Genomic DNA, 11,986 nt, shown 5'->3' with positions numbered 1-11,986 from the left:
AAAAGAATGCAAAGGAATTCTGTCATTAGTCATATTAGATCCAACCACACAATTTATTTTTATTGCTATATATATATGATGACAGGGTACGCATATTGAATATATAAGTTCACATAATATTCATATACATCTGTTATAAAGTCTAACTGGAATTATTTACAAATTGCCTTTAAAAAAAAATCTCTTTTATTCCACAGTTTTTATTTTTCAGGATCGATTTCTATTTACGAAAATCCAAGAAATAAAGCGAGAATCTAAAAGTCAGGAAATCTAAACGAAAAAAGAACTTGTTGACGATTTGATTACACAACACATGATGTAACCTGTCTTTTATACCAATTTTCCATACAGGTAAATAGACGTAAATGTATATAAATTTTTATAGTAAATTAATGGTATCGTCAATGCCTAAATTAGATAGCTTTTTGAGTGTTTGTTCTTGAAGGAATTGGTTTATATTTCATAAACCTCGTTTTATAATTAAGACGAGTCACTGTACGAGGTGGTATCAAAAAGATCCCGGGCTAAAAAAAAAAAATAGCTCGTTTATCTAAGTTTTAACATAATTTCATTCGAAATAGTAACCTTGCGCAGCACTACACCCGTCCCGGCGTTCCTGCCACTTTTGGAATAGGGCCTGGAAGTCGTTTTCCGTAAGCGAGTCGAGGACGAGCGATTCGCTCCGGATTTCGACAACGGTGTTAAAACGACGACCTTTGAGCTGCATTTCCATTTTGGGGGAAGAGATGGAAAGTTCGTAGGTGCTAACTCAGGCGGGTAGGACGGGTGCAGAAGCGATACCCTGTTGTTTTTGGCGAGAAATTCACGAGTGAGGAGAACTCGGTGACAGGATGCATTGTCGTGAGGAATCCAATCCGCGCCCCACAGATCCTGTCGGTTTTGCTAGATGTCCCCTCCTCAAACGCCGCAGTAGAACTTTCGATTGACGGTCTGACCCTGGGGGACGCACAATACCGCGGATGTAGGAAAAAAGGGAAAAATGAGCAAGCTCTTGATTAAGCTACGGCTCTGTTGTGCCTTCTTCGGTCGTGGAAAGAAAGGCCTCTTCCATTGTGACGACTGCTGCTTCGTCTCAGGGTCGTATCTGTTGACCCAACTCTCGTCACCGGTGATGACCCTCGACATGAAAGATGGGTCATCAGTGACACGCTGACGGAGATCTTGACAGATTTCGATACGATGTTCTAGGAACAAACTTAGCAGAGACACGCCGCATTTTCAATTCAGACGTTAGGATTGCCTTCTCGGACCCATACGACAGACCTACAACACCAGCAATGTCGTTGATGGTGTCCGACGATCCTCATACACAAGTTTATAAATTTTCCCCCACATTTTCGGGGGTCACCTTCGTGGCAAGTCTTCCAGATCACCCAGAGAGGTTCTTCTGCTTTCGAAACCTTGCGTACGACCCATTGCCGAAATATATTCAATGCCTCTCCGTAGCAGACTTCCCAAGTTCAACGCAAAATATCACGTTGGCTTTTTTTTTGTTCCAACTTCCTGTCCGTGACAAAAAATCGCAGACTACAGCCATAAACGTGAGCACAAAAGCACAAATTCCACAACTTGGCACAGTAAACACGGCAATGTCACTCGGCACACTGCCCCATGAAGGTCACTGCTAGCTCTCGCCTCACGTACAACCGTGTGCTGTCATCTGTTGGCGCGCTACAGAAGTAGTCCGGGGGGGGGACCTTTTGATATCGTCTCGTATGTGATACTTTTTTTCTTTTTAACCTCTTTTTTCATTCAATGTTGCCGTTGTTCTCCTTTCTGTTATTATATTTAGCTATTATTATTTCTACAACGACCAAGATTGTTATACATTTTATTGAAAATACGAAAAATTTAGTGTATATATATATATATTATATATACATATGTGCTAATACATGTGCGAAGCCGGATGACAACGCACGAGTGGATAAGAGAGCGAGGGGTAAAATATACGAATGTGTGAGTGAGAGAGTGAAAGTACACCATGTGAGAGACAGAGAGAGAGAGGGAGAAGTGTGAGGATATACGAAAATCAGAGAGAGAGAGAGGAGATAGTGTGTGAGAATGAGAAAGGGAGGGAGAGTGAAACTACATAGGATTGTGACTGAGGGGGGAAACGAGAGAGGGAGGGAGAGAGAGCGTACGTGAATAAAAGGGAGGAGGGAGAGAGACAGTGAGTGAGTGAGTGAATATACACATGAGGTAGTGAGAGGGAGGGGGTGACCGAGAAAATGGTAGTTGTAATGAGAGGGGGGAAAATACGCACGAGGCAGTGAGAGAGGAGAGAATGTATGAATGAATGAGAGAGAGAGAGAGAGAAAGAAAGAATGTGTGTGTGTGTGTGTGTGAGAGAGAGAGAGAGAGAGAGAAGGTAGCTGAGAGATGATGTCTATCTGACCTGTTTTATTTCCACTCTGCCAGAATTTCTCTAAAATTTTTCTACTTCTCTTCTCTTCTCTCATGGTCTCTCATCATTAATATAATTCCAGTTACTGCTAAAAAGATACATCTCTCATATATAATTATTATTACATTATCATAAATATATATTTAACAGCTTTTTTTTTTAATTACAAAACTAGACTTTGCTGTGTTATCTCTAATTTAATTAATCAGTGTAAATATTTGTTTGTTATATATACTTCCCCCCCAATTTCAATTAGTGCGAAAATATCTGTCCTCTTCGACTTGTCGGCTTAAAGGTGGAATAATAATTAAAACAAGTAAACTGCGTAACTAACTACGTGACAAAAAAAAAAAATGAGAAAGTACCTTGCTATATTATTTAAATATACTACACACAGCAAGGCGCGAACCTGACACCTCAAATTACCTTATTGACAATATTGTTATTATTTTACAACATGCAACAATGCCAAGAAGATTCTTTTGCTGGAGGGAAAATTCTTACTTCGGATTAGACTTTAGACTTATTATATTTTCTGATTAAAGTAAGTATTTATAATTTAATTCAATTTAATTATTAATTAATTACAAATTTTAAATTTTGCTTTTATGTATGTATAACAAACCTCATGCGTGTATGCAATTAAGGTACCTGCAATTAATATATTTATAGGTACTAGTAGTACCTTATATATATTCGTAATAACCTGAGTTTGAACTCAATACAGTATCTTAAAGTACAGTTTTATATATCTTAAATCGAAGTATATTATAACTCAAAAAAGAATTTTACAAATGATAGATTGATAATTATAAATAATTATGGTAGAAGCTGCGACAGAATTCTGTAAATGTACAACGCGACACACACCTGTAAACTAAACAGCAGGTAGGAGAGGGGTTTCTTTAATTAGACGGTCGCACCGACCCCGCAAGAAATAGCAGTCAAATTGTCTTCCTTCTCGAATCGAAACCGTATCTGTCGTGGAAAAAAAAAAAGGGTAAAAGATACGAGTATTTTGTACAGTATGGTCGTGGAAGCTTGTATCGTGTCGAGAGGAAAAAAACACGAAGCTGGTTTATAGGCTGACCTGAGGTTTATACAATAACAATAACAACATCAGTGACAGCACCTGTGATCGAGGCAGGGAATTGTCGAGCATGGTTGCTAGCCCTGTATGGAAAAGAAATAGCAGCTAAATCCCGGCTGTGATTATAATGGTTTACAATAATAATAAGAAAAAAAGGGGTGGTGGGGATAAACGGTAGATATTGCAGTTCGAGGTGTATACTGCGTGTCTAATCTATAATAGACAAGATGGTCACGACTGGAACGTCTTTTAGAGCTGATCAGATGTTCGTTTTGTTGGATCATACCTGACCTCAGGTTTACACACATCAGTAACTACTATTACGAAGCCGTTTAGTAGTCGCTCGACTTGCTAGAAACAACACCTTTAGAGGAAGTGAAGGGCACTTTGGATACGTCGTTCCAGCTGTGACCGTCATGTGGCTCACCCCCTTTCCGGGGGCTAAGCAGGCCGGCACTTCGAAGTTACTGTCGAATAATTTTAACGTGAAATCGATTGATTTTACTATAAACCGACATTATAAAGCGGAACTTCCAACATATATATATATATATATATATATATATATATATATATATATATATATATATACTCAAAATATATATATAGGGAAAAGGATTGAGGCTGGATGATCACGCTTGGAACATCTTTAGTAAATCCGTTGTATTCAGTACGGTTGACTGACCTGAGGCTAAACAATGGCAAATGATATCACATTCGTGAATTGTCATCTCTTGATCGATAAATCAATTGATGACTTATCGCATTCATTCATTGATTTTTATGTTATTATTATATAATATTGCCGACTTATGTTGTGTATGTGTATATATGCACATATATATATATACTTGACTGTCTATACATATAATATGGGTGTGTAATATATATATATATATATATACACACACACAATATGTGTGTGTATATAACGATATATTATAATGATTATCTCATATATTATGTGAACAGGCTGTTCTCTTGCGTTTATGAATCATACACACGTGTATCCATCCATCTATTTATCTATCTATCTATCGATCTATCTATCTATCTATCTATCTATCTATCTATCTATCTATCTATCTATCTATCTATCTATCTATCTATCTATCTATCTATCTACCTTTCTATCGATCTATCAATCCATCTATCTATCTATACACACATATATAAGGTGTGTGGGATTTTAACAAGGATAATGTTGATAGTGACTTCGAAATTTCGGCTTGTTCGCCGTCAGCAACCGTTTTTACCTTGTAAGAATTAACCGGTTCTACTTAAGAAGGGTGGTCCCGGTGCGCGCACTCGCGCTAGCTAGTCATGACTAGTCGATCCTTGTGTTTTTGTGTTTTATTTACTTTGTTTTTTTAAAAAGATTATTTACTTTGTGTAAAAAAATTTCTTTATTTTGTGTTTTATTTACCTGGCTAGGTAGTCGTTGTAGGATCGACTAGTCACGACTAGCTAGCGCGTTCTCAAATAGTACCTATGAATCATACACACGTGTATCTGTCTATCTATACACTCACACACACACATATATAATGTGTGTGTGAATTTTAACAAGGAAAATGTTGATAGTGACTTCGAAGCTTGTTCGCCGTCAACAACCTTTTTTTACCTTGTAAGAGTTAAACTATGTACTTGACGGACTTTCGCCTACCCTACCAAACAATTGTACTCTACTCTCGTTCTCCTAAACAGTATGAAGTGATCTTCAAGTTAATGTTAAATTGTTTATATTTATTACTTAGCATAGAAACAAACGTAACATACATACATATGTGTGAGGGTGCATTTGTATATGTATGTATTTATGCTATATATTTATGTATGTGTGTATGCATCCGTGCATAGAGGATGTACTTTCGTTTGTTGGTACACAACACGTACTCGTGTTACTCAATACTAACGTAGACACCATGCTGCAAATATAGTCACCCCCCCCCCCCTCATTCCCAGCTGTTCGTTGATACTTTATTCTCCCACCTTCCCCCTACCGGAAGGATATTGCAAAACAAAGGCGAACAAATTCAGTCCCGGCTGGATTTGATCGCGGGTTTGCAAAGGGAGGTAACTGAAGCCTCACGTAACATTTTTTTCTGACGCTCTACCGGTTCTGCCAATCCATTTTGTAATAATGGTTCTCTCTACGGCGATATAGGTTTACTAGCGGTTATCGCCCGGCGTTGCTCGGGTTTGTTTCGACCCTTTAGAATTGGAATTTTTTGAAAAGTAAAAAATTTGCATTATGTAGCTTGTTATTCTCTTTAAGTGAATATTTTTCTGGTTGAAATACACCGAAAAATGGCGACACAGCTGTCAAAAAAAAAATCGTAAAAAATAGGGATTTTCATAGAAACAAAAGCACCTTTTTGATGTAAATAATTTATGGTGCTAACGTGGTCCAATTTGAATTTTTATTCTTCTACGGAAGGAAGAACAAGCCTTCTTCTATCATACTCTCAATTTTGGTCAACTTGCGCCGCAGGGTCTCGGAGGAGATAGTGTTAGTTGAAGGCTTCCAAACCTGCCATACACAGACAACTTCAGCTTTATATATAGAGAAAGATTAATGCGTGACGTCAGATGAGGGGTTCATGGCTTGCTGGTTGGGCTTCCTGGTGGCACGTTGTATCGTTGAGCAAGACACCTTATTTCACATTGCTCCAGTACCTTCAGATGGCAAAAATGAATTGTGCCTGTAATTTAAAAGGGCCAGCTTTGTCACATCCTATGTCACGATGAACCTTCCCGAGAACTATGTCTGTGGAGTACTCAGCCAGTTGCACGTTAATTTCGCGAGAAGGTTGTTCAGCGCGAACCCTCGTCTTTGTAACAGATGAGGTGCCAGGTTTTTTTTTGGAAGGACCCCCCCCCCCAAGGGTGGGGTTTTTTTGGGGGGGGACGGGCGGAAGTCTTGCCTTTTGTTTTTATCGACCTCGGAAAAATGTAGGGCAAAGTCAATCGCTGCAGGATTTGAACTCAAGATTGTTAAGTGGTATTTTGTCCAACGCTCTGCGACTGTGTCAAGCCTTGTCTCCCTCATAAAAAAAATATTTTTCGTTATTTTCTCAAGGATGATGGATCACATCACAAAAGAATGTGTTGTAGTGGGAATACATCGAAATCGAAATGAATGAAGAGCGATTGACCACAGTTTACACACGTGTTAAGCCTCAAGAGGAGGGCTGTCACTTAGGGTCGATCAAAGAACACTCACGGTCCCACATTACTCTGAGTACCAAGTGTGAGTGCCGCCTCCACTCCTCAGCTCTATTTCCCGCCTTACAGACGCATGCTGGGTCCAGTCTCAATTATTAGAATCGTGTGTGTGCTGCTCTCATCCACCTCTCTACAGATTTACTGGAAGGTAGCCTTACCATCATCACCTGGTCCAACAATTTGATTCCTCTGTAATTATTTCTGTTTAAGGCATCACCTTTATCTTTGTAGCAACTAACTATAATGCTGCTACAACCAGGGCTGTGGAATCGGAGCCTGAGTCGTGGAGTCAGAAACAATTACGGGGTAGCTGGAGTCAGAGTCGGTAAAACTATGACGACTCCGACACAATATCTTTATTGTTTAATATAAACCAGTTATAACATGTAGGCCTACTCAGTGTACAAGCATCTGCTTTAGGAGATATGGAGACCACAATCACTTGATTACATAAAGAGGAGTCGGAGTCAAAGTTTTTTGGGTATAACTCCCTTGTGGACAACCTGATTCACTGATTACAGGTAAGTTCGCTGCCATCAATTCCCATGAAGGAAGTTCACCACCAGGAAAGTTTACCGAGAAAATGTACCCATAGTATCTCACCATTAATAATTAAAAGCTATTTTATTGAAAAATGAACAATAAATAGATGACTGTGAACTTACCAAACACGTGATCAAATTCAATGACTGGCATCCATGCTAGTGGAGCGCTAAGAGCACCATCCGAGCATGATCATTGCCAGAGCAGCTAACTGGCTTCCATGCTGGTAAGGCAGTGTGTTTAAGGAACTCTGCAACCACGTGGTTTTGAGTTCAATTCCACTGATAAGCACATTGGGCAAGTGTCTTCTACTTATAGTTCCAAGCCATGTGAGTGAATTTGGTTGACGGAAACTGTGTGGAAGCCTGCTGTGTATATATGTACGTGTGTGTGTCTTTATGTTTGTATTTGTCCCACCTCCACAACAGCCAGTGTTGGTTTGTTTGTATCCCTGTATTTTAGTGATCTGACGAAGAAAGACTGGTAGCATGACTGCAAGACTTCAAAGAATATATTTACTGGGTCTGTGATTTTTCTACTCTAACCCTTCAAGGCAGAGCCCCAGCATGGCCGCTGTGTATACACATAATTGCATACACAAACACACACACCACCACCATCATCACCATCACCATCATCACCACCACCATCATCATCACCACCACCATCATCATCACCATCATAACCACCACCATCATCATCATCACCATCACCTTCATCATCACCATCATCATCACCTTCACCATCATCACCACCATCACCATCATAACCTCCACCATCATCACCACCACCACCATCATCATCATCATTTAATGTCTGTTTTCCATGGGTTGGATGGTTTGATTGGCGCTGGCAAGACCAGGGGCCCTCACCAGGATCCATTGTCTGTTCTGGCATGGTTTCTATGGCTGGATGCCCTTCCTAATGCCAACCACTCCATAGAGAGTGCTGGGTCCTTTTAATGTGGCAACAGCATGAGTGCCTTTTACATGATACCAGCATCAGTATCAATTCTGCAGCGGCAGCTGACGGGTCTTCTTGGATACAGCTTGCTCCCCAACCACATGGTTCTGGGTTCAGTCCCACTGCATGGCACCTTGGGCAAGCGTTTTCTACTACAGCCTTGGGCCAACCAAAGTCTTGTGAGTGGATTTGGTAGATGAAAACTGAAAGAAGCCTGTTGTGTGTGTGTGTATATATACTCTTTTACTTGTTTCAGTCACTTGACTGCGGCCATGCTGGAGCACCGCCTTTAGTCGAGCAACTCGACCCCGGGACTTATTTTTTGTAAGCCCAGTACTTATTCTATCACTCTCTTTTGCCGAACCGCTAAGTGACACACCAGCATCGGTTGTCAAGCAATGCTAGGGGCACAAACACAGACACACAAACGCACACACATATATATATATATATATATATATATATATATATATATATATATATAATATATACAATGGGCTTCTTTCAGTTTCTGTCTACCAAATCCACTCACAAGGCATTGGTCGGCCCGGGGCTATAGTAGAAGACACTTGCCCAAGGTGCCACGCAGTGGGACTGAACCCGGAACCATGTGGTTGGTAAGCAAGCTACTTACCACACAGCCACTCCTGCACCCATATATATATAAAATAAAGACAACTGCAATTTTATGGAAGATACGAACTGATAGGCAAGATGTATTGAATGTTTATCGATGTAGAAAGATAGGAAGGAGAAATGTAAATATAGTTTTGGAGAAAAAGGATCACTTGGAAAGAGGGTTTCATCTCTGAAACCCCACAATACTGATTGGTATGTATGTACATATGTATGTGTGTGTGAGGCGCAATGGCCCAGTGGTTAGGGCAGCGGACTCGCGGTCGTAGGATCGCGGTTTCAATTCCCAGACCATGCGTTGTGAGTGTTTATTGAGCGAAAATACCTAAAGCTCCACGAGGCTCCAGCAGAGGCTGGTGGTGATCCCTGCTGTACTCTTTCACCACAACTTTCTCTCACTTTTACTTCCTGTTTCTGTTGTACCTGTATTTCAAAGGGCCGGCCTTGTCACTCTCTGTGTCACGCTGAATATCCCCGAGAACTACGTTAAGGGTACATGTGTCTGTGGAGTGCTCAGCCACTTACACGTTAATTTCACGAGCAGGCTGTTCCGTTGATTCGGATCAACCGGAACCCTCGTCGTCGTAGCCGACGGAGTGCTAAGAGAGAGTGTGTGTGTACGTGTACTTATAAATAAAAAAATATATATGTATGCACATGGTGACCTCAGCTGAAACAGCAGTAACACGTGCTCTGTAATCTTTTGAAAAGATATTTCAAAAGGACATCCAGTTGAATGGTCGGTGCCTTCTGGTGTGTGTGTTTAGCAGTAAACACACACACACACACACACACACACAAGCATGCTTGATTAGGTTTTGTAAGGAAGATGTTGATAGTGACTTCGAAGTGTCGTCTGTTTACATCCATGTCCCACGATTTTACCTCTACATGTGTGTGTGTGTGTGTGTGTATATATTTATATATATATCAAAATAAGCAACAAGAATGACTCCGGTAATTTGGTACGATCGTTTCATACTTCATCATTTTATTAAATGTTGTAAGTATTACAACGGATTTAAAATGCCGAGTATTCATCAGCCAATTATAGAGGTTTTCCATTAATACAAAAATTTTATATTTATATATATATATATATATATATATATATATATATATATATATATATATATATATAGGTGCAGGAGTGGCTGTGTGGTAAGTAGCTTGCTAACCAACCACATGGTTCTGGGTTCAGTCCCACTGCGTGGCATCTTGGGCAACTGTCTCTGCTATAGCCCCGGGCCGACCAATGCCTTGTGAGTGGATTTGGTAGACGGAAACTGAAAGAAGCCTGTCGTATATATGTATATATATATATATTTGTGTGTTTGTGTTTGTCCCCCTAGCATTGCTTGACAACCGATGCTGGTGTGTTTATGTTGCCGTCACTTAGCGGTTCGGCAAAAGAGACCGATAGAATAAGTACTGGGCTTACAAAGAATAAGCCCCGGGGTCGATTTGCTCGACTAAAGGCGGTGCTCCAGCATGGCCGCAGTCAAATGACTGAAACAAGTAAAAGAGTAAAGAGTAAAAGAGTATATATGTATATATGTGTGTGTGTGTGTGATGACTAATCTTCGTTGTATTCATTCTAATTAAACAAATGCTAATCACTACATAAAATGATTTTTTTTCTTTTTCCTCTTCATTTAGTCTGTCTTTTATCTGATGCTTAGACGATATGTGCCATCTATTCTATAGCTGTGCATGTGTGTGTGTGTATAGTGGAGGCGCGTGGCTTAGTGGTTAGGGTGTCAGCATCGTGACCGTAAAATTGTGGTTTCGATTCCTGGACCGGGCGATGCGTTGTGTTCTTGAGCAAAACACTTCATTTCACGTAGCTCCAGTCCACTCAGCTGGCAAAAATGAGTAACGCTGCGATGGACTGGCGTCCTGTCCAGCTGGGGAACACATACGCCATTGAAACCGGGAAAGCGGGCCCATGAGCCTGGCTAGGTTTTAAAAGGGTGCATTTATTTATTTTGTATATGTATATATATATATATATATATATGACCGCGTGTGTACCGTTGGCGATTTTTTTCCTCTGTCTTCCCTTCTCTGGATCTTTCCTTCTCCTATGTTTCCGACGAAGAGCTCCGCTCGAAACGTTAAACCCTCCTTCTTCCCTTCTTTCCTGAGCGTCCAATAATACTATATTTGTTCCATGTCCTCGTGTTGTTGTGTTTTTTTGTGCTTTCTTGTTTGGATTAACTATATATGTACATATATAGGCACAGCTTGGCTGTGTGGTAAGAAGCTTCCTTCCCAACCACATGCTTCCAGGTTCAGTCTCACTGTGTGGCACCTTGGGTAAGTGTCTTCTACTGTAGCCTCAACAGGTTAAAAAAATAATTTTGTCAATCTACTTCATTTTGGTTAATAATACTAATAATAACAACAACAACAACAACAGTGAAAAATACCTTAGGAATGAGAACCTAGGTTCAAAATTTCCCCGAGACACCTGATGAAGGCTGGAGGGTACATCAGCTGAAATGTTGTGTTAACAACAAACAAGATGAGGACAAATATCCATCAAATGTAAATAATGTAAATGTATGGTCGAATGTAGTGTTCCAGCATGGCCACAGTCCACTGATATAAGTAAAAAGCTAAAACATCAGAGTTATGCTTTGATGTTGTATTTGGCTCATGCTGCTCAAGCTGATCTCTTATCAAAGACAATCCAGTGAAGACCATCCCATTTTTTTCTCTTACTCTATTATTCAATTGTCATTCTCTCTTTTTTTTCTTTCTTTCTCAGAACACGGAATTAGCTGCTATTTCTAGCAGACCTATGAAGACTCTCTCTGTTGTAGGTGAAACAGTGGTGATGGTCATGTCTGTACACGCATTATGACACCATTTGGCTGCTCTTTGTCCTCATCGTGTTATTGTTTTACATTTAGCAATCAACAACAAACCACCACCATAATAATAATAATAATAATAATAATAATAATCGTGTAATCATAAATTCCCCCGCTCACCACCACCAACGCTGCCACCACCATCTTGTGGTGTTCCTTGGTTAGTGGTGTTTGTTGTTGTAGCTGTTGGTTTTTGACTCCAACCACCTCCCCTCATCA

The 11,986-nt window shown here is 40.1% G+C and overlaps 1 protein-coding gene across 12 annotated transcripts in view; it reads left to right on the top strand.

Moving 5' to 3' along the window:
* Positions 1-332: 332 nt before the first annotated feature.
* LOC115229099 overlaps positions 333-11,986 on the top strand; it is a 54,670-nt gene continuing 43,016 nt past the window's right edge. For 11 of the 12 annotated variants that reach the window (XM_036499104.1, XM_036499115.1, XM_036499117.1 and 8 more), the window contains exon 1: positions 2,381-2,972. The gene's annotated coding sequence lies outside the window, so the exon portion shown is untranslated. Of the gene's footprint in view, positions 352-2,380; positions 2,973-11,986 lie in introns of those variants that run through there. The other variant, XM_036499108.1, reaches the window with a different exon arrangement.

Source organism: Octopus sinensis, unplaced genomic scaffold (assembly GCF_006345805.1).
Source record: "Octopus sinensis unplaced genomic scaffold, ASM634580v1 Contig11864, whole genome shotgun sequence".
NCBI classification, from domain to species: Eukaryota; Metazoa; Mollusca; class Cephalopoda; order Octopoda; family Octopodidae; genus Octopus; species Octopus sinensis.
Note: the sequence above shows the minus strand (reverse complement) of the source record. Positions and strands in the feature narration are given on the sequence as shown.